The sequence below is a fragment of the Hyperolius riggenbachi genome, chromosome 8 (assembly GCF_040937935.1).
Source record: "Hyperolius riggenbachi isolate aHypRig1 chromosome 8, aHypRig1.pri, whole genome shotgun sequence".
Lineage (NCBI taxonomy): Eukaryota > Metazoa > Chordata > Amphibia > Anura > Hyperoliidae > Hyperolius > Hyperolius riggenbachi.
The window spans coordinates 246,194,497-246,218,832 of NC_090653.1; the positions used below are offsets into that span (position 1 = coordinate 246,194,497).

The following is a 24,336-nucleotide window of genomic DNA, read 5'->3' on the forward strand; positions in this document are numbered from 1 at the left end:
GGTGGGAGGCAGTTTACATCCAAACAGCAGCACTGGGGGGCTATTCTGACATCCTGCAAAGAAATTCAAGCAGAAACTCTCCAAAAACTCACAAGTTCAATGGATGCAAGAATTGAAAAGCTACTACTGTATCAAATAAGGGGTCCTATGTTCATATGCAACTTGACCCGCTGAGATATCTTTAAATGCTTAGCTTTTGATTTCAGTAAATATGACCTCCTAATGATGCAAATTCAGCAAATGACCATTTTCAGTTCTTTACAACCTATAAATTGTATTGAAACTGTCGTACGTAATAATTTGGAAAAGTGCATTTTAAAGCGGACCCAAACCAAACATTTTTTTTAATTCAAAATATTTAGTTGCACCACTCTGACACATACAAAGATAAACACTCCTTCAAGCCTATGAGCATTTCAGTGCATGCTTTTCACCCTTCACTTTTCATAACTAGGGTTAAGCCCCATTCACACTAGAGCATTTTGCCGGTGATTTTGGCATAACGCTCAAACGCTATCGCTTTTTAAAGTGCTAGTGTAATAAAACCCTCTGGGGCCGTTCTCACTTGAGCAATTTGCGTTAATCGCCGGTGATTAATGCAAATCACCAAACGCAAATGCGTAGCTTGCACCATTTTCAGACGATTTCCCGGCGATCGCATTTCAGTGCTATAGAAGTGCTAAACGCGATCGCGGGAAAATCACTACAGTGTCACTCTCACAAAATGCCGGCGGTAATCGCCAGCGTTTTGCGCTTTCAAGTGTGAATGGAGCCTTATACAGGTGGCAGCCATTACTTCTGAGCTTAGTAGGAGGTTTTAGATCATGGGGGTGTGTTTGTCATCAGCTACCCTCCCTCACAGGGGCGTCGTCTGTGAAATCTCACACAAGCTGAGATCACCTCTCCTGTGACATCATCAGTAGTGCGTTTTGTTTTTTAGCTCCTCCACCAGTCTGCCGGATTCTGTCCCGGCAACATGAAAGGAAGGGAGGGGTTCCTCCAATAAATGTAAAATATTTTATATTTGTCATCATGCAGCTGAAAAAAAGTCTGATATTTATTATAATTTAGAAAAGATTTTATTTCTGAAATCTTGTATTTTTAATTTGGGTCCACTTTAAGTTTTTAATGTTTAAAAAAACATACCGTTATTAGGAGGCTTCTTCAGTAACATTCAAATTATACTCTGATGGTTGATTACTAAAAATGATGCGGACTGCTACTTGCATCAACTGTTTAGGGAAATCAGAGAGAAATATGATTTGCATAATTATTTGGAATGCGGTGTACCATTTCCCTTCTTGACCTGCCCACCTGAGGCTGCAAGACTCATCCACCTCTCCTCCAGCCCTATCCCCCCCCCCCCCCCCTCTCCCCCCTCTGTAATACTGGATCCACAACCTACACGTTTTTGGCAGATTTACCTGTCAGATCGATTATTTCCAGCATGTCCAATCTGAGAATCGATAAGATTTTTTTTTAGCGATTTCCATAGAAACGAACGGAAATCGGTCAGAAAACTGCTAAAAAAAAACAAAACACAAACATAAAAAAAAAGCGATCAATTTTCAGATCGGACATGCTGGAAATAATCGATCCGGCAGGTAAATCTGCCAAAAAATTGTATGGTGTGGATCCTGTATAAGCCCCTTCACTGGCTGCCAAGGATACAATTTAACATCCTGACACTTCCATACAAAAGCTCTCCACAACGTAGCTCCTTCCTATATAAATCAACTTATTTCCAGATACCATCCTACACGGAATCTCTGCTCTACTAACAATATTCTCCTGTCTCCCTCTCTGGTCACCTCACCTCACTCCTACCTACAAGACTTTTCTAGATCCTCTGCCATCCTCTTGAACACCCTTCCTTAACACCGTAGTTAGCCTACATGCTAACTGACCGTCTCTATAGTGCCTTGGTCCAGTTAGGTTGCCCAAGGGATCGGGGTTCTGATCCCTGTCAGGTGACATCCATCTAGCATGTGTGAGAATAAGAGTAATTAGGGTAAAGGGGATTGGATAGGTTTGAATCAGTTTGAGTAGGGTACAAAATTAGATACTTACCTAAAGAGAGGGAATCCTCAGGACTCTATTGAGGCTTCGCTCGGTGCTCATTCCCCTGTCGCTGAGGACGCCCCCTCGAAGATTAGCAAGGCATTGTTGCTTATCATGTCGGGGCCATGCAGCTCCTCTTCCTGCAGCGTAGCCATGCATGGCCGTGCTCGTTAGAGCAGGAGTGTGGACCCGATCTGGAGGGGAGCCGTGCTCAGCGAATGGGGGAATCCTGAGGCTATTTAGGTATCTCATTTTGAACCAGAGTTTCGGTTCGGGATCACTTTAAAGCGAAGCCCAGTAAGTCTGTAGTGGCTACTTGCCTGACCATATATTTTGGCTGCTCAGTGCGGTCTCCACATATAGATATATCAGCCGGGTCCGGCATGGCTACTGCTGCCTGGATCTCCTGTGCAGTAGAAGGTTTTGTGACAGGGATATATGGCTCCACCCACTGACCGGTTTCATGCATGCTTCGTCAGGGTGTCGTTTGTGAGACGTTAGGAGGTGGCTTATATAGTCTGGGAGGCAGCCCTCCTCCTCGTGGGTAGCCAACATCATTAGTTCAGATGCGGGGATGGATACAGCAATGAGATTCAATGCATTGCAACATTATGCAAAACCTAAGTACAAAAATTTGTAAGGTCAGCCCCATTTAAAGAGAACTATATTACAAGCAAACTTAAGAGAGACAGAGCATTTCTTGAGGACTACTGGAGTCTAGTAGAGTATAAATATATTACCTAATGCCATGACAATTCGTGGTTTAGGTGAAAGGAGGGTCTGTAGGTTCCTGACTACTTTATGGGCAGAAATGCACAGTATAACCTATCATGAGTTATAGGAAGCACTGTAGACCAAAGTCTGAATTGTGTACATATGGAGTCAGGGTATGTCATTTATAAATGCCAATAATCCCTGCAACGTATAGCGATGATCTTAAACTGGAAGAATATTTAAGTCTAGGAAACTCCTAATTCGCATTATTATTCAGTGTTCTTCACAGCATTTTTCCCAGCCGGGTGACATGAAAAAGTAGCCGGGCGGGGCCTGACTGGGTATGCAGGGCAGACGTAACTCTGTTGACAGTATAGGAGGAGGAGGAGGAAGCGAGCTGATGACAGCTGGGTGCTCACCAAAATTAGCCGGGTGGAGCGCCCGCCTAAAAGAGCCTGGGGAAAACACTTATCTCACAAGTTTAATTTCACTTTCACTTCAAAACTGCTTTAAATGCGACTGTACAATAAATGTAGAGACGGCGAAACAACATAAAATGTTTGAATTAGGTGTGGCTCCTGCTCACTCTATACTTCCTGCATAAGGCTTGGTGCATACTGGTTGGGTGCATTTTTGCAAGCTCTGCTCAGTGCAGTTGTTAAAAAGAACAAATCTGTTTGGTGAGTTGCCGGCAAGCAGAGAGTCCGAACGTGCTGCATTCTTTCAGGCAAGAGGATGAGTTACCCATAGCCACCTTTGGTGCAATGCGCCTGCCACTGGAGGCGAACACAACAGTAAAATGGAGCAGAGTGGGCCCAGAACTGTTGAACCCAGAATTGCCAAACAAATCCGCCGCAAATGGAAACCGAGACTAAAAGCGGTGCAGGAAGCAAGCAAGCAAGCAAGCCCCCCCCCCCCCCCCCATACCAGATACAGCACTAGTAACAGGTAAATGAGCTGTGCCTACCCTGCAGCTGCGCTGATCAGGCTCCAGCAGAGAATGTGACAACTCTCACATATCCGTAACACTGAGTTCTAAGGAGCAGCACAGAATCATAGGTGATGTGTTTGTAAATTCCCCTATCTTTCCAATAACTGATCGCATTACTGTATAGTTTTCACTTTCCTACAGCAGCTTTGAAAATAAAAGCCATGAGTCATGCGCTGCGAGCAAATACCACAGATTTCCTGTATACTGTACAGCAGTGTTCTCCCCAGAAATTATTTCCAGCCGGGTGGCATGAAAAAGTAGCCGGGTGGGGCAAGATGAGAGAATGCAGGGCTGGTGCTTCTGTGCGCAACTCTGCCCACAGCATAGGAGGAGGTGAGCCGATGACAGCCGGGTGCTCACCAAAACTAGCCGGGTGGAGCATCCGGCTAAAAGAGCCTGGGGAGAACACTAGTACAGGCTAAAATATCCCCAAAACATACAAGAAGGATTCTCAAATGACTAAATTGTTTAAGGCAGGGAACACACTTGTCTTTCAGTTTTCTGCGCGCGTTTTCCTGCATACTTTTTCTGCACACCAAGTGTGTCTCTATGCAGGATAACGCGCGCGTTTTTTCATAGCAGCTGATGTAATTGATACAAAAAACTGACAAAATGTGCAGAATCAGGATGCAGAATGTCAGTTTTTTTTCTGCACGCGAACAAAATATTAAGTGTGTACTAGCCCATTGATTAACATGAGTTCTCAGTTTTTCTGTGCAGAAAACGCACACGAGAACAGTCAAGTGTGTTCCCTGCCTAAAGGAACATTAAATAAAAAAAAAAAATGATAACATTTAAAAATGCATTTAAACCGATACAAATAAGAAGTTTCTTCCAGAGTAAAATGAGCTATAAAATACCTTTCTCTTATGTTGCATTCACTTACAGTAATTAGTGGAAATCTGACAGATTTTTGACTAGTTATCTCTTCATGGGGGATTCTCAGCATTTCATTTATTCTTTACAAAAGCACTCCCTGGAAAGAATCTATACAAAGATTCCGGCTGCCCCCCCCCCCCCCCCCCCACCTGTTTGCACAATATTCTGACAGTTGGACTGGGTAACTGCTGTTCACTAAGTGCTTTTGAAAGTAAAGAAAACCCTGAGAATTACCCATGAGGAGATGGGCGAATCCAAAGCCTGGCATATTTCTGCTACTTACTGTAAGTGACAGCAACATAGGGTTTATAGCACATTTTACTCTGGCAGAAATGTACTTTTCATTTATGTGTTTTCATGTATTTTAAATTTTTAAATTTTTACGATAGTGGACTTTTAAAAGAACAATAACAGAACCACAGACCACGAATTATGCATTTTAAAGGACAATTGAAGTGAGAGAGATATGGAGGCTGCCATCTTTATTTCCTTTTAAGCAATACCAGTTGCCTGGCTATCTTGGTGACCCTCTGCCTAATACTTTTAGCCATAGACCCTGAACAAGCATGCAACAGATCAGGCGTTTCTGACATGATTGTCAGATCAGACATGATTAGCTGTATGCTTGTTTCTGGGTTTTTTCAGACATTACTGTAGCTAAATACATGAGCAGATCTGCCAGGCAACTAGTATTATTTGAAGTAAACCAGAGATGAACACTTATAAACAGGGCTGTGGAGTCGGAGTTGGAGTCGAGGCAATTTTGGGCACCTGGAGTCGGAGTTGGAGTCGTGGTTTCATAAACTGAGGAGTCGGAGTCGGGTGATTTTTGTACCGACTCCACAGCCCTGATTATAAAAGATTTATACATACCTGGGGCTTCCTCCAGCGCATACATATAAATTGACCGCCGGGAGACTTGGGCGCAGGATACAGCCCGTATATGGCTTATCCTGCTTCTGCGCAAGTTCCCGGCGGCGTTAAATTCTATTCCCCCTCTAGGTCCTTGTGGATAGTAGGGAATAATGTAATTCGGTTTCCAGCTATTGCTGGAAGGGGAATTACAGTGTTTTAGAAGAAACTTCAGCTCAGTCTTCTGACGGCGCCGAAGTTACTGACTGTGCTCCGCTATAGCCGTAATCCTGATTCAAAACCTCCTGCCTGTAAAATACAAGTTCTAGCCTCCAGCAATGCTTAACTACTAAGATAAGGAATTACACACAGTGTTTCTCTCCCTCTTGCCTCTTTCCCCTCCCCTTGGTTGTAGAGTCATCAGACACAGGCTGGGCTGAAATTATTTGTCTGATCTGTCCACACAGGAGCAGCTTGCTAGCAAGTAAAGATTAAAGCCTCATCTACACGCGTAGATGAGGCTCCGATGTGTGTTATCAATCGAGCCGGTCATGCGGCTCGATTGATAAGATCCGACAGGTCGGATCTTGCTACCGCCGATTCCCTGCTCGTTCCCCACGAGGGGACAATGGCAGGGAATCGAACGGAAGATAAGCGGCACGGGGATGAGCGGGTATTGAATCCGGCCACGCGCGGGGACGCGGAAGAGGCAATACGGCGGCTAATTGAGCCGCCGGATCGGAGCCTCATCTACGCGTGTAGATGAGGCTTTAAGCATGCCAGCAAACTAGCCAAGTACATCTGTAGGTAACTTTCCTTTGATAATAGCACCATCATTTGAACAGTTCGGTTTGTGATGTTTACATTTATCTTATCACCTCAGTTTGGTAAAACATGTCTAAAGCTCATCATGCAAACACTGATTTTGATCACCCAAATTGGCCCCACCAGCCAGCCATCGTGTCCCCCACAAAATTTGAAGCTGGAGCCACCACTGTCCTCATTGATCGCTCCCACGATGTCTACCTTCGTCTTCTCCTGGACCTGGTAGAAACCTTGTAAGTTTGGCTAGTCGGGGCGTACTGGGCACACGCATCCCGGCTTCAAGCCCTGTGCTCACAAGGCTTGGAGCGCAATGCGCCTGCTCAGTACTACCGCGCAGGTGAAGAATGCTCCCAGCCGCGGGAGCAAGATGGGAGGGCTCCGATTGGGCCAACTGGCTCCGACTGGGCAAATTTACAGTTTCTCTTTACGTAGCCTGTCGTATAATAGAGGATGAGCAATAAACCTATAACTGCATCATTCATTATTTCTTTCTTCAGTAACCACAGCACAGCAGCATGTTTTACATACATACAGCTGGCCTGTATGTTTCCCTCACACTATGCTCCTTGCTGTGCCTTGAACTCCTATCCCTGCTCTTGTGCTGTAATTTGTTGCTATAATTGCTCACTTCCAGAACTGTGTAGGCACACACACTACTAGATTGCCACCCAATGTGACAAACATCCATCCCTCTCTGATCAGAATCCAATCAGGAGGGGATCCATTTCTTCCTCACACAGATTTTCAATAGACTTCAGCATGAAATCTATTAAATATCAACCGAACTGCGATGACATAACATTGCAGATCAATTGTTTTTTTTCCGAAAAACAAACTGGACAGCAAATCTGTCGATTGGGACGGGGAATCCACCAGTAGAATGACGGCCCTTAGCCTTGTGCTGCATCAAACATCGCAACACTATGGTCCGTCAATCTACCGATGCTGTTAAACAGATTTTCCCGGTTTGACCGACTTTCAGGGAAAAAACGATCGATATGCAAAGTTGGGTCGTAGATTTCTGACAGATTTAATCAGCATGATCTGCTGGGAATTGAACTGAAAATTCAATAAATGTGTGGTCTTAACCTGCAACCAGATATTTGCACTCTTAACCTGCTGGGCGGTCTGGACGAGCACAGCTCGTCCAGTACCGCCGGAGGCTGCCGCTCAGGCCCTGCTGGGCCGATTTGGCTGAAATAAAAAGCAGCACACGCAGCCGGCACTTTGCCAGCCGCGTGTGCTGCCTGATCGCCGCCGCTCTGCGGCGATTCGCCGCGAGCAGCGGCGAAAGAGGGCCCCCCTAGCCGCCTGAGCCCTGCGCAGCCGGAACAAAAAGTTCCGGCCAGCGCTAAGGGCTGGATCGGAGGCGGCTGACGTCACGACGTCGGCTGACGTCGATGACGTCACTCCGCTCGTCGCTATGGCGACGATATAAGCAAAACAAGGAAGGCCGCTCATTGCGGCCTTCCTTGTTTATTCTGGGCGCCGGAGGCGATCGGAAGATCGCCTCCGGAGCGCCCTCTAGTGGGCTTTCATGCAGCCAACTTTCAGTTGGCTGCATGAAATAGTTTTTTTTTTATTAAAAAAAAACCCTCCCGCAGCCTGCCTGGCGATCTTAATAGAACGCCAGGCAGGTTAAAGAGGAACGCCAGTGAAAATAACATGATAAAAAAAGTGCAAGAGTGCTTCATTTTTACAATAATTATGTATAAATGATTTAGTCAGTGCTTGCCCATTGTAAGATCTTTTCTCTCCCTTATCTACATTCTGACAATTATCACAAGGTGACATTTTTACTGCTGGCAGGTGATGTCAGTGGAAGGAGATGCTGCTTGCTTTTTTATTTTTTTGGAAGTTGGAAACAGCTGTAAATAGCCGTTATTTCCCACAATGCAACAAGGCTCCCACAGTGTGATATCAGAACCATGGTCCTGACATCACACTATGGGAGGGGTTTTACCACAATATCAAACATACAGAGCCCCCTGATGATCCGTTTGTGAGAAGGAAAAGATTTTTATGGGAAAAGGGGTATCAAGTTACTGATTGGGATGACGTTCAATTCTTGGTTACAGTTTCTTTTTAAAAGCAACTAAGTACCCCATAACGGAGGTCCGTTGGTGGGTAAGGGTTGGGTTGCTGCTCTTCTTCCCCCTGGTCCATATTGGATGTGTGATCTTTTCTTTAAGGACTGGCCACATCTGTCACAATTTGTTTTTCGTACTTTCGTTTGATGACTACTTTAGTATGCATTTACATGTAAATTAGGTTACTGACCAGAGCTGTGGAAAAAAGCAGATATACAATAGGGAAGAGGAGGAAATGTTCCAATTTTCAATAACCTCTATTTTCCTTTTTGTGGCGGAGAGGCAGGAAGCAAAAGTGTGCCCACACATTACTCGATTTTTTGCATCGATATCCCGCCGATTAAATCACAATGATACTGAGGCTGCAATATGGCCACCCCGATCTATCATTTCTATTGATTTCCAGCCAAAATCAATCAAAATTATTACAACAATTATCAAGGCAACAGATTACTCTCTGATCAGATTTAATATACCGATATAGCGATATATCGATCTGGTGGCAGACTGAGACGCACCTTAAAGGATACCCGAGGTGACATGTGACATGATGAGATAGACATGGGTATGTACAGTGCCTAGCACACAAATAACAATACTATGTTCGATTTTTTTCTTTCTCTACCTGAAAGAGTTAAAACCTCAGGTATGTAAGTGGCAGTTCCTGTCTTCGTCAAGACTGGGTCCGACTAGCGTGACCCTCACTGATAAGAAATTACAGCTATAAAACCCTTTCCAAACAGAAAAATGGCTTCTGAGAGCAGGAAAGAGATAAGAAGGGTCAATAGTTCATAGATTTTAGCTCTGGCATACTTCAATGAATGTGCCATTGAGCAAAAACAATAAAACAGTAAAAACTAAAAAGTAGATTTAAATATAAAAATAAAACTGGAATATATTTTCACCTTGGGTGTCCTTTAAAAAGTAAACAAAAACAAAAAAAAACTGAGAACCGGTCATTGCAATTTACCATGCAGCAGTCATTGCAGTAACACGATGACAAGGGCTTGTTGACAGAAGCTGGTACTCACACGCCTGCGCAGTAGCATTGAGCCAACCGGACCCAGCTTTTTCTGCCTAGCCCGAGCGGCGGCTTAGTGCTACTACGCTTGCACAAGCTCTGTGGAACCTTAATAGTTCCAGCACTGGAATGGGGGATGCCTATGTAGGATCTAAAGGCTTCGCCTCTTCCAAGGTAAGCATCTTCATTTTTTTTTTTACTTTACAATCTCACAGGTTTGCTTTCAAGTGTTGCACAATTATGGTTCAACTGAAACCAGACTTTGCTGGGGCTAATCCTCAGATTGTTGCATATGTGGCCGCACTCCTGTCCAAGCACAAATTCCGTTTACGGATTAAACTAAATTTGAACTTTTGATCAACTTTTGTGCTCACTGCTAATTGTGATTCACTCAAAAGGGGCAAATAAAGCGGCATCCAAGCCAGGCAGGAGACTAGAGAACACTTATAAAACTGAAATATGTAAATAAAAAAGATACAATGAAAACTATTTCTAATAGCAACAATGTATCCGATCCCAGACAAACCACAAGTGAAAAAAAAAAAGCAGTAGTGTTCTAGTTCTTTGACCAGAGATAAAAAAATGTCTAAATCACAAATCTACATCCACCAGTACTGTTTCAAAAACAAATCCCCAGACGTAAAGGGACACTTAAGCCAAGAATAAAAAAAAAATCAGTCTTACTTGCCTGGGGCTTCTACTAGCCCCCTGCAGCCATCCCATGCCCTCGCAGTCACTCACGGAGCCTCTGGTTCACCGCCACCAGATAGTTTCGTTTTCGCTGACGGGGAGTCGGCGGGCTTTCTGTGCCTGCACAGGCCTGACCACGCGTATCCTTCTTCATGTTCCCGTCCTAAATGGCATCCTGCACAGGCGCAGGACTCTATAGCTGACAGGATCGCAAAGAAAAATATGCGAGGCCAGGTCTCTTGCGCCTGTCAGCGAAAACTAAACTAGCTAGTCGGCGGGGGACCGGAGGCTCCGTGAGTGACTGCAAGGTCACGGGACGGCTGGAGGGGGCTGGTAGAAGCCCCAGGTAAGTAAAACTGATTTTTTTATTCCTGGCTTAAAGGAGAACTGTAGTGAGAGGTATATGAAGACTGCAATATTTATTTCCTTTTAAGCAATACCAGTTCCCCGGCAGCCATGCAGGTCTATTTGGCTGAAGACTTATCTGAATCATACCAGAAACAAGCATGCAGCTAATCTTATCATATCTGTCAAATTTGTCAGAAACACCTGATCTGCTGCATGCTTGTTCAGGGCCTATGGCTGAAAGTATTAGAGGCAGAGGATTCGCAGGATAGCCAGGCAACTGGTATTGCTTAAATGGAAAAAAAATATGGCAGCCTCCATATCCCTCTTACTACAGTTCTCCTTTAAGTGTCCCTTTAAAACTGATTTCATTATTTAATATTGAATAAAAAAAAAACTACAGCAAAAACAGGTAAAGATTTCAAACTCTAAGTTAGTTGGGAACACAGCTGACAACAAAGACAAAACGAGCAACTTAAGTCCCAAACATATAGAACCTGGTGATTTCACTTTAATATTTCTACCTGGAATTTGTTTAGGGGAAAGCCTCTTAAGATGGCCCAGTGTGATATAAATACTGTACACAACCCGAGGCACAATCAGAAGCCCAGAGGAAGAAAAGCAAAACAACCTGATCACTGGCATCTTTTACACCACAAGAATGAAACACTCTCCCTGTATAATTAATAGGACATGGGAATGCAATCTGTTTGTTCAGTAAAGAACCTGATCGCTACATGGATTAATATAAAAACCACAAGTTACATTTACCAAGGACTGCTTCAAATGCACAGACCAGTCTTTTGCTTGAATACTTGTCTGTTTCTAAAGCAACTGCAGAATATAAATAAAGACACAAGATTACTAATTCAGATCTTAAGGTGCCCATACACTCGTCAGATTGGCAGCAGATAGATAAGAAATGCATCTGATGATCTATCTGATGCGTTTTTAGAACATTTTTTACCAGGATAGAATTCCAATAGATTTCAGTTTGAAATCTATTGAAATTCGATCTGATGGCATTTTTTTGCCATCAGATTTCCATTAAGGCCAATGCAAAATGATAAGCAATCTCATCAGATCGACCTAAATTTTCCATCCTGCCAGTTCGACAGAAATCCATCGAAATCGATCGAAATCGGCCATCGATCGGTCGATTGGCCAACCGATTTTCAATCGATCAATCGATCGATCGATCTGGATCGATCGGTCGGCCAGAAAATCGGCTCAGTGTATGGGCCCCTTTAATGTACAAAAAGAAGGGACACCGAGAACCCAATATAGTAGTATATAGTACTCTAAAGCAGCCCATACACTCAGCCGATTTTCTGGCCGACCGATCGATCCCGATCGATCGATCAATCGATTGCAAATCGGTTGGCCAATCGACCGATCGACGGCCGATTTCGATGGATTTCCATCGAACTTGCAGGGTGGAAAATTTAGGTCGATCTGATGAGATTGCTTATCAGTTTGCATTGGCCTTAATGGAAATCTGATGGCAAAAAAATGCCATCAGATCGAATTTCAATAGATTTCAAACTGATATCTATTGGAATTCTATCCTGGTAAAAAATGTTCTAAAAACGCATCAGATAGATCATCAGATGCATTTCTTATCTATCTGCTGCCAATCTGACGAGTGTATGGGCACCTTTAGTATAGTACTCTTCTAGTATACATAATGGATATAAAAAGCAAGTAGATAAATACTCATAAACCAGGGTCACCACATAGGCAACCACTGTAAACGCAGGTGTTAAAACACCCAGCTTATATACACTGGCCATTCGGAGGAGAAAAGGGGCATTAACCAGCCTGGCGGTATGGACGAGCTCAGCTCGTCCATCACCGCCGGAGGCTGCCGCTCAGGCCCTGCTGGGCCGATTTTCATCAAATAAAGTGCAGCACACGCAGCCGGCACTTTGCCAGCCGCGTGTGCTGCCTGATCGCCGCCGCTCTGCGGCGATCCGCCGCGAGCAGCGGCGAAAGAGGGTCCCCCCAGCCGCCTGAGCCCAGCGTAGCCGGAACAAAAAGTTCCGGCCAGCGCTAAGGGCTGGATCGGAGGCGACTGACGTCCATGACGTCACTCCGCTCGTCGCTATGGCGACGATCTAAGCAAAACAAGGAAGGCCGCTCATTGCGGCCTTCCTTGTTAATTCTGGGCGCCGGAGGCGATCGGAAGAACGCCTCCGGAGCGCCCTCTAGTGGGCTTTCATGCAGCCAACTTTCAGTTGGCTGCATGAAATAGTTTTTTTTTTATTTAAAAAAAACCCTCCCGCAGCTGCCCTGGCGATCTTAATAGAACGCCAGGGTGGTTAAATGACATTTATTTACATTTGCAAAATGTTTCTCCTCTGAATGTCCAGTGTATATAATCTGTGTTTTAACATCTTGGTAATATACAGGAACAAAGTCTGAAGAAGGCATATTAGCCGAAAGCTTACTTTTTATTTACCTCTAAGTTAGCCAATAAATGTTATCATTCTTACTCAAAACGTTTCCTTAGTATTGTAAGGTAAAAAAAAAGTTTAATTTACCTGGGGCTTCTACCAGCCCAACGCAGACGTCCTGTGCCTGCGCTGTGAGAAAACGATTTTGAGACTAATGTTGTGGGCCAGGTCTTGGCCGTGCGCATCCTTGCTCCCGCTCCCTTCACCGGGAGCATCCTGCGCAGTCGCCAGATGCTTTCAGTGACGTGAGCAGGATCGAGGACGTGCGCAGCGGGCCGCGACGTTGAAGTTGTAATATCCGGAACCAAGCTGAGGCGGGAGACCGGAGGATTGTTTTCTCCTGCCGTGGGCACAGGATGTCTGTGGGGGGCTGGTAGAAGAAAGATATAACTATTTATTTTTTTGACATTACAATTCTCCTTTAATTAAAGCTCCCTTACAGGATGCAGGAAGTCAGAAGCAGAGATTAATTTATATGTGTAGAAGCTTCTTGATCACCATGTCAAAAATATCACTTTTTGCAGTACCTGGCCCAAAGCACCATCATAAGCGGCAGGGTGGACAGTGGATACGGGCAGCCTAGTGGGGTAGTGGAAAGAAAGTAGCGGCCCCTGGTTCATATCCTAGCCAGGGCACTATTTCAACTGAGTTTGTATGTGTCTATGTTGGTGTCTTTCGGGCACTACAGTTTTCTCCCACACCCCAAAAGCATACAAAAAAAGTTAATTGTCTTCCCCTAAAATTGACCCAAGACAAGATACAGAACATTATATATAAAGCACCTTAGGGTATGCTCCTCGGTCAACCAGGATCATTAGGAAGCCTTGCCCAAAGACTCCTGTGTTACGTACTGGCCCAAGACTGTGATAGTCATATGTCTATGGTAGGGATAATATTGTGAGTTCCCCTGAAAGACAGTAAGTGACAAAATACTCTGTAGAAACAACTCGGAAGGTGGCAGCACTTCATACAAACTAAATAATAATAATGCCATTTCCTGCAGCATAATTCCAGGTACAAATACATATGTGTACCATAATTCTGCATGACTATTAATGGATCAGCAGTAACCCCAGCGAAGGTTGTAGTTAAACATAAAGATAAAAAAAAGGTGGGGGAAAGGCTACACGTCCCTAAACACATGTTGCAATTGAATGGTTAAAAGCACAGGCATACACCGCCTCTGTCAGACTGAAAAATGCATGCCCTGCATCCTAGACAAGTAAACATAAAGAGAACATAAAGATAACCTCAAGTACCTGGTGTCTAATCTTAACTTTCTCTCCTGCTCGGTAGCTAAACTTAGGTTCACACTTGCATTACAGTGGAAAACGGATCTGATCACCGGTCGATCGGATCCGTTTCCAGTCCATTGCAACTCCGTTTCCGTTCCGCGCTGTTTCCCCACATTCAACCCCCTCCCCAAGTGGATTTTGCCCCTTAGAATTAGAATGGTCCCTTTCTTCACTAGTGTGAAGAAACGTTCAGTTTTCTCATTGCCCCAAAGCAGCGCTTCAGCTTCCGTTTCTGTTCCGCTGGGCTCAGCGGTCCCGAAAATTTGATGCAGCAGGAAACTTGCGTTCCGTTCAGTGGATCATGCGGAATGGATCCGATTGAACAGATGGATGTGAACGGATCCATAGGTTAACATTGGATCCATTCACATTCATTCCAATCCATTCCCTTCTGATCTGGAGACGGACCTTTTTTTAACCTCCCTAGCGTTCTGGACGAGCTGTGCTCGTCCAGAGACGCTAGAGGGCACCGCTCAGGCCCCGCTGGGCCGATTTTGATAATTTTTTTTTCAAACACGCAGCTAGCACTTTGCCCTGATTGACGCCGCCGCCGCCGATCCGCCGCTACCCGACACGAAAGAGGGCCCCCGCACACAGCCCGGCCAATCGCCACCAGGCAGCGCTTTGGGGTGGATCAGGAATTCCAGTGACGTCACGACGTCGATTACGTCACTCCATTCGTCGCCATGGCGACGTGGGAAGCCCTAAAGGAAATCCCGTTCAGAACGGGATTTCCTTATGGGCGTGATCGCCGGCGGCGATCAGAAAGGTGGGAGGGAGAGAGGAGGAAGGGGAGAATCACGTAGCTAGCGCTAGGCTAGCTACATGAAAGGGGGGGGGGAAAAAAAAAAAAAATCGGGCGAAAAAAACCCTCCCGCGGCCGTGGGAATTGAAACGCCCAGCAGGTTAATGGCAGTGTGAACCGGGCCTTAAAAAGGAACTTTAACCAAGGGTTGAACTTCATTCCAATCAGTAGCCGATACCCCCTTTCCCACAAGAAATCTTCACCTTTTCTCAAATAGATCATCAGGGGGGTCAGTATGGCCGATATTGTGGTTAATCCCCTCCCAGCGTGATGTCATAGCCATGGCCCTGACAAATTGCTGTTCTCTGAACCTTCTTGGATTGTGGGAAATAACAACGTTTTCCAACTGCCAAACAAGCAAGATCTCCCTCTGTGCATAGAACGCTCAGTAACAAACATTCCATACAGATAACCTGGCAGGACTAAATATGTCACGACCTGTGATAAATTTCAGAATGTAAATCAGGGAGAGGAAAGATTTTACAATAGGCAAACAATAATCTATAAATAAATATTGTAAACAAACTATTTTATTCATGGTGTTATTTTCACTACAGTTCCCGTTTAACTACCCCTAGTTGGTGCCTAACCTAATCTGAGGCCTATTTTACACTAATCTGATGGGTTTTTACTTTCCATAGCAGTGCACTGTCAAAACGATTTTAGTTATAATGCGTATAGTGTGAACTGAGCCATCGGAAAATATGGACATTACTTTGAAAATCAGTTGTCCTTTCAGTTATAACTGAAAGCAACTGATATTGTGTAAAAGGACACCAACCCTAATCCTTACAACACCAGCCTCAGCAGCCTTATGACAAGTCCTGACCCTCGTTACCTGGTGCCTACCCCAAACCTCATTTCCTGATGCCCCAATACTCAAACATCCTTAGTCAGTCTAACCATAAACCCAAAAGCACATGGTAGATAAGTATGACAAGTATTCTATTTTAACAAACTAATTTGTCCACATAAGCTTCTTGGTTGTCTCTGACCACCTTAGCCCTAAGAGAAAGCCCAACCTGAGGGTTAGCTTATACACAGCCTTATCAGCTTGTGCTGCCTGACACAATCATTAGAGAGAGTCACGGTGATTAATGACAAGCGCCTGGCCGTGGAGTGCAGCAGTTGTCAGCTTGCAAGACAGCTTCTTCTCACCAAGCAGGAAGAAGTGCGGTGTCCCGGCGTTTCCCGTCCCCCCGGGTAGGTCCTTCTGCTGCCGTGCAGCCTCCCCCCTTCTCAGCTCCGAAGCTCTCCGTCCCGGACCTCCTCCTCCACCTCCTCCTCACAGCGCATCCCGCTGCTTCCGCTGTCAACAATTCTCGCGTCACTTCCGCACATTCACCATGGTAACCGCAGCGCTTCTGTCCCAGGCATATGCAACCCCTGGAAACTAGAGTGAGACACTTAGTTCCGAGTGACGTCATCAATCCCTGCTTCTCACTCAGCTTCCTTCAAGGCTCCTCGCGGGCCGTGTTTAGACAGTGCTCAGAGGTTGTGCCATCAACCTAGAGAACCATTTTAGTTTTTACTGTGTGGAAAGACGTTGAAAAACATTTTTTTTTATAGTTGGGTACCCATTTGGGTGAATATCCCTCTCTATCTTTTACTGATCCAAATTAGGTAATTATCTTTAGGAAGGCAAAAAAGCATACCTCCCAACTTTTTGTGATGAGAAAGAGGGACACTTAAGGCACACCCCTGACCACGCCCCCACCACACCCCTAGTCGCACATACTATATATTTGAGGGATGGTTCTAGACTACTTCCCCCCCCCCCCCCCCCCCCCCCCAAGGTGTATAGTGGTCCTTAGGCCCTGCAGAGATTTGACAGTGGAGTGAATCCCCTATCATAGCTTCCAACTGTCCCTCTTTTGGAGGGACAGTTCCTCTTTCGGAGCCCAGTCCCTCTTTCCTTCTCATTTGTCCCTCTTTCAGAACTTTGTCCCTCTTTCTATTTAAATATATATATATATATTTCTCTACTTAAAAATGTGTTTGATTGACTCTACTTCCATCCTTGAAATGGATATATTACTAATTGTAAAATGTTTATATGAAGGAAAATGAACCATGATAGAAAGGACCAGTGTGGTTTGAATGATAAAACAACATATTTTTCTTATGACATATTTATGGTATGTGTGACTAGGGGTGTGGCTTAAGTGTCCCTCTTTCTCATTTCAAAAAGTTGGGAGGTATGCCTTATCTGTCTGGCACCCTCCTCCATCAGTAGGAAGGCTCCCCATCTTCATCCATTGAGAAGATGCTGCCACCGGGGATGAAGTCGGGGAGACTGTTGGAGGCACACACTAGCTGGATAGAGGAGTCACTCTGCTGCCGAATTATCTGCAAAGAACCACTATAGACTTTGGGGGAGCCCAGCAGCTTTGCAGAATCCAGAGGCCTGCAGAGGAGTGATATAATGGTAGTCATTAATTATGAGCACTATAATCTGGGCATTTTAATGGGTTTGTAATTTAATGGGGGGCACTGTAATTAGCAGCACTTCAATACAAAGCAATATCAATGGGAACACTAAATGGATGAACTACAATAGGAAGAACTGTAATACAAGGTACAACATTGCAAGCACTATACTGGGATAAGTATAAAGGAAGAACCATAATGTAGGCACTATAATGGGGTCATTACATTGGAAACACCACAGTGGGGAGTACAATAATAGGAGACACTTTAATTAGGGCACTATGGAAAATTTGGTTTGTAAAGATAGGTAAACACACTAGATAAGAGTCGGCCAAAACAGCCAATAACGACCACTTCAGCCGACGATCGTTTGCTCATCTAGTGTGTGTACACTGGCCATCTGACATTGCTTACAGATTCAACATGTTTTCAATCCCCGACAGGTGACAATAATCAAATGTGTGTGCGTAGCAGAGGACCTTTACCCAAAAGATAATGGGGGGGATAAATCAATACATTGCAAAGTGAGAAGTTGATCCACCATGAGTCGGCAGGTCATCATCTTTACTGCTGGCAGACAAGGAAAAAAAACAGCAACAACTGTCATTATCCATAAACACACCCACTAACAATGTGATAGGTTGCAATGAAGTTCAATGCAACAATGTTCACAAACAGGAAACTGTCAGAGCTATATCCCTGATATCACACAGTGGGAGGGGTTTTACTGCAATATCAGCCATACAACTGATCTATTTTATAAAAGGTAAATAATTCTTGTGAAAAAGGGGGTATCGGCTACTGATTGGCCAGAAGTTCAATCCTGGGTTAATGTTCCTCTTTAAGTCCTGTCAGCACTGTGTCCCTTTAAAGGACAACTGAAGTGAGAAGTATATGGAGGCTGACATATTTATTTCCTTCTAAACAATACCTTTTGCCTGCCTGGCAGCCCTGGTGATCTGTTTGGTTGCAGTAGTGTCTGAATATCACCAGAAACAAGCATGCTGCTAATCTTATCAGGTCTGACAATGTCAGACACACATGATCTGCTGCATGCTTGTTCAGGGTCTGTGGGTAAAAGTATTAGAGGCAGTGGATCAGCAAGACAGCCAGGCAACTGGTATTGCTTAAAGGGAAATAAATATGGCAGCCTCCATATCCCTCTAACTTCAGTTATCCTTTAAAATACATAATTGGTGGTCTGTGGTTCTGTGCATTGGCTCACATCCAGCTGCAATGTAAACTCAAGGAGATGTGATCTTTCAGAACTGAGTTAAGGTTCATTTGCGCTTCATTCCTGTGTGGAAAGTGGCGTCATTACGGATCGCTGAAGCATGTCTGACTCAGGATGGGACAGATCATCTCTCTTCTGTTCGCATCGCTGCTGCACAGAATCATGAACCTGCAAGCACGGGCTCCCCCAACAGTCCGAGGGATGTCACAGCAAACCTGAACTGAAAATAAACTTATGAGATGATTGATTGTATGTGTAATACTAATGGTAAATAGAGCTTTCCTGGAGTCTTTATTATTATTATTATTATTTATTGTATTTATAAAGCGCCAACATATTACGAAGCGCTGGACAATAAATAGGGATACATACATTGCAACAAGGGGTGACAGACAGAGAGGTAGCAAACGGTTATACAACATAGCACAAGGTTATACATACAATCAGGGTATAAAATGCGGTTTACAGAGACCCGGCAAAACAAGTACGAGTTAGTCCATGAGAAGGGTGTAATTGCCGGGGTAGTAAAATTAAGAAGGCCACACTAAGGGAGGGGGGAGGCCCTGCCAAGGCTTACAATCTAAAGGGTGGGGGGGGACACATAAGGTAGGACTGTGGAAAGGGTGATTGACAGAGAGTTAGTGTGGTAGATGTGGGGTAGGCTATTTTAAAGAAATGTGTTTTGAGGGCTTGCTTGAAGGTGTTGAAAGAAGGAGCGAGTCTGAGGGGGAGTGGAAGGGAGTTCCATAGGGTGGGGGCAGCTCTTTAGAAGTCTTGTAAGCGTGCATGGGAATGAGAAATGCGTGGGGAGGTCAGGCGGAGATCATTGGAGGACCGGAGGGGACGGGCAGGTATATATCTGTTGACGAGCTCAGAAATGTAGGTTGGGCAGGTCTTGTGCACAGATTTGTAGGTAAGGCACAAAACCTTAAAACTGATCCTGAAGCTGATAGGGAGCCAGTGTAGGGCTTCACAGAGGGGAGAAGTGGAAGCATAGTAGTGTGAAATGCTGCTGCATTCATGACTGATTGAAGGGGTTTAATGCGTTTTAAGGGGAGGCCAGATAGTACGGCATTGTAGTAGTCAAGGCGAGAGATGATGAGGGCATGGATGAGAAGCTTGGTAGTGTCTGGGGTCAGAAAGGGGCGGATTTTGGAGATGTTTCGAAGGTGGAAGTTGCAGGTTCTGGTAACATTTTGGATGTGTTGGCTAAAGGAGAGGGCAGAGTCTAGGGTGACGCCCAGGCAGCGGGCCTGGGAGGTAGGGCGGATGGTAGTGCTGTTGATAGTGATGTGAATATCTGGGAGGGATGGTGCAGAGCGGGGCGGGAAAATTATGAGTTCAGTTTTATCCAGGTTAAGCTTCAGGAACCTAGCTGACATCCAGGAGGAGATTGTTGATAGGCAGGAGGAGACCTTGTCCATAGTGGAGGGGAGAGATCTGGGGTGTGGAGATAGATTTGGGTATCATCGGCATATAGGTGGTATTTGAAGCCCAGGGAGGAGATGACTTTGCCAATAGAGGAGATGTAAATTGAGAACAGTAGGGGGCCCAGAACAGAGCCCTGGGGGACTCCAACCGAGAGGGGTGTGGGAGTTGAGGAGGAACCATTAAAGGACTTCCGAGGCCAAATGTTTAAAAAAAAAACATAAAAAAGTTATATACCTGTGTAACTTTGTAGGACACGGAGGACGCCATCCGTGCCCTCCGTGCCGTTCTGCCGGGTACCCGCTGCTCATAGCCCCCTTGGACGGCTCCCGACCCCATGGCCGGGGTCGGGCTCTCTTCCTGTATCAAGATGGCCGCCGGCCCTGGCCGCGGCTGCGCACTCCGCATTGCTGCTAGTGCGGCTGCGCAGCTCCAGGGCCAGCCCCCCGATCCACGCATCCTGTTGTGGATTTCCGTCCTGCGCCTGATGGGATAGGCTTTAGCCAATCAGAGGCCGGGGATCGCCGATCTCCTTGCGCCGTACACATGTAAACACCGGGGAAGATCTTCCCCGTGTGTTTACATTTACCCTGCGAGCCGCCAATCGGCTCGCAGGGTGTTCACGGAGACACCCTCCGTGAGCTGACATGGAACGGCCGCTCATACGAGTGGCCATTTCCATGGAATCCACTTCAGGATTCAGGGGCGTACTTAAGCGTACGCAGAATCCTTAAGTGGTTAAAGAAAATACACATGGCACCAGTGATCAGAGCCCACCAACAGAAAGCTTTGTTGGTGGCCAGAAAAGGGTGGGATTCACTTGCGTACTAAGTTATATGGACCTGCAGTGAGCTATTATAGCACGCTAAATTGTAAAAAATAGCCTCGTCAGTAGGGTGGTGTAAGCCTGTGGTCCTGAACTGGTTAAAATGTGAAACAGGAGCCACATCAGCGTGATGTAAAGTCTGGTTCATTCGGTTACAACTTACAACGCAGTAAAATAATAACCGCTTGAACTTTTCAGTACTATCCTGTTATCAGTAGTGTTTGTTCAGCCAGATACAAGTGCTTTATTAACCCTTTTAATGTATTAACCCATTCAGTGTGCGCCACATTGCACCACGCTCCTGTCCACACTTGCTGCGTCACCCATTGATTTCCATTGCTGCATAATCTGTGCAGTAAGCACGGATCACGCTGCAAGGCGTTGCAGGCCTTGCGGTGGGAATGCAGTGGTTTGGATACTTCCAGTGCGCCGCATGGCAACTTGCATAGCCCTTATGGTGGGGATGCGGCAGGGAAGCGTAATGCAGAGCAATGCAGTGGCCAAGTATAAAAGGGGCCTAAAACTCGGTCCACACTTGTGCGGATGCAGAACAGAAACGGAACGCGCATCCGCTTTGCGCAAACACATTGTTCCGCATGTTTGCAGCATTGCTACGTCGCCCCGTATGCATCGCTGCTAACCTGTCTCCCCGGCACCACTCGTCCCCTTCCACAGCCTGGAGGCCAGCGGAAGCATGGCTCTCCATAGGTTGCAACAGGCCAATTCTGCCTAGCAACAGGAAGAATTTTAATTGGTTCAGCATGAACCAATGAGAATTCTCCCTATTGCTGAGGATCCCCATTGGTTTATTGCAGCACAATGGAGAATCCCCAAGCTTCTGTTAGAATGGACTGATCGGCGGTGATGGATGGTGGGATGCGTTAGCATGACGTCACAACGGCGACGGGATGAGGCCGAAACGGGTGACGCGGATGCAGTGGCTAGCCTCATGAGAGCAGACAATGTCCATTCTCATAGGCTTGCATTGGACACCTTTCTGGACCAGTCTGGGGAAAAGTGTCAAATCTGGACTCTCCGTTACATTTTATTTCTGTGCAACACGGATCCGTGTGCGATCCGTGTTTCTGCATGAGTGAAAGCGGGTCCTATTTTTAACATACGATCCGCTTCCTTAGTTTCTGCAGATCTTTAAAAACGTATCCCAACGGATATTTTTTTTTAAACAAGTGTGAACCGGTCCTTAACCACTTCACCACTGAGGGGTTTTACCCCCTGACCACCAGAGCAATTTTCACCTTTCAGCGCTCCTTCCATTCATTCGTCTATAACTTTATCATTACTTATCGCAATGAAATGAACTATATCTTGTTTTTTCCGCCACCAATTAGGCTTTCTTTAGGTGGGACATTATGCCAAGAATTATTTTTTTCTAAATGTGTTTTAATGGGAAAATAGGAAAAATGTGGGGAAAAAAAAAATTATTTTTCAGTTTTCGGCCATTATAGTTTTGAAATAATGCATGCTACTGTAATTAAAACCCATGAAATTTATGTGCCCTTTTGTCCCGGTTATAAAACCGTTTAAATTATGTCCCTATCACAATGTTTGGCGCCAATATTTCATTTGGAAATAAAGGTGCATTTTTTTCAGTTTTGCGTCCATCCCTAATTACAAGCCCATAGTTTATAAAGTAACAGTGTTATACCCTCTTGACTTAAATATTTAAAAAGTTCAGTCCCTAAGGTAACTAATTATGTATTTTTTTTAATTGTAAATTTTTGAATTTTTTTTTAATTACAAAAAAAAAAAAATGGGGAGTGTGGGAGGTAATGAGTTAATTTTTTGTGTAAAAGTCATTTATTTCTATGTGAAAAATGTGTAGGGTGTAGTTTACTATTTGGCCACAAGATGGCCACAGTAACTTTTTGCTTTATTGCGACCTCCAAGCCTCCTTCCGGAAGCTTGGAGGAAGAATAAGGAGGCTGGACAGGTGAGTTTCTTCTCACAATGATCGCGCTGCCCATAGGAGAGCAGCGGGTCATTGTGGGGCTTAGATCAACGAACGGGAATGGATTTTCCCGTTCATTGATCTCCGGGCGAGCGGGCGGCGGCGGTTTTACTAGCGGCGGGCGGCGTGTTTACGAGCGGCAGCGCGGACAGTGTCGGGAACGCGGAAAGTACGTGTTTCTCCGTCCCTGGTTTTTAAAGGATGGAAAAAGGGGCGGAGAAATACGTACGCGCGGGGGTAAAGTGGCTAAAGGGGCACTATGGCAAAAAATTTAAAATATTTGCAAACATAGACAAATAAGAAGTACGTTTTCTCCAGAGTAAAATGAGCCATAAATTACTTTTCTCCTATGTTGCTGTCACTTACAGTAAGTAGTAGAAATCTGACAGAAGCGACAGGTCTTGGACTAGTCCATCTCTTCATGTGCCCTTGCCACACCTCTAATCACACTCATGTCACACCCCTAGCCATACATACCACACACAAAAATAAATAAGCAAAATATGTAATTTTAGTATTTAAACCTCACTGTTCATTCATTTTTCTTCATATTAACATTGGAAATGAAGAAATATATATAGATGGGAACAAAAATGAATATATTTACACAGATCTCTACATCAGTCATGAAAGCGGGATTGTCAGCCATAAAAACAAATTCCATTTAGCCACTGCTCTGCTTTTATTATGTAGTCTATGTGCAGTCTGCATTGCAAGCATTCCAATATAATGTTTCTGCTGTAATGAATCTTATCTCAGTCAGCCTGGTTCTATTCTGGTACATTGCCAAGGAGAGGGAAGCTTGTTATGTCCCCTCCCACATGCCTGCTCCTCACTGATTGGCTGAGGATAGTTTAGTGTGACAGGAGGCTGAGAAGGGAACTACACCTCACCCCTCTGCATAAGCTGCTGAAATACGATCTATGCTGTGCTCACGTTTTTACAAAGGAAGCTAGATATGACAGTGCAGTTCCTAGTACAAAGCTCAGTGGGGAGGAGGTCTGGTAATGCATACACCACATTTCAGGCAGGAGAAAAAAAAGAGTAGGGTAGGAAAGTAGGAAATGACATCAGGATTGGCTCCAGTCAGAGGCAGTAAAGATGGAAAATGTCTAGAACCATTTTCACTTTATTTACTATACAAATCAAAACATGAGCAGTAGAACAAGTATTTATCTACTTATATGAGTGTTTTTTCCTGGGATAGTATGGCTGTCCCTGCTGCTTGAAGGAGGGACAAATGAGGAAGAAAGAGGGACAGAGGGATTTGGTTCCCAAAGAGGGACTGTCCCTCTGAAAAAGGGACAGTTGAGAGCCATGCTGTTTGACCATTTCCTTGTCAAGTATTAAATAAAATGAATGGGAGGATCTCAGGATGGCATAAAGGAGACCAACAGGTATTTGCGTGATGAAGGAACAAGCCTG

General features: G+C 45.0%; 1 protein-coding gene across 5 annotated transcripts in view; it reads right to left on the reverse strand.

Annotated features, from left to right (window-relative positions):
• The window catches only part of ZER1 (zyg-11 related cell cycle regulator), a 96,785-nt gene extending 80,440 nt beyond the window's left edge, over nt 1–16,345 (reverse strand). For 3 of the 5 annotated variants that reach the window (XR_011023205.1, XM_068248512.1, XM_068248516.1), the window contains exon 1: nt 16,183–16,345. The gene's annotated coding sequence lies outside the window, so the exon portion shown is untranslated. Of the gene's footprint in view, nt 1–13,706; nt 13,832–16,182 lie in introns of all 5 variants that reach the window. The other 2 variants (XM_068248513.1, XM_068248514.1) reach the window with 1 other exon arrangement.
• Nucleotides 16,346–24,336: the final 7,991 nt, after the last annotated feature.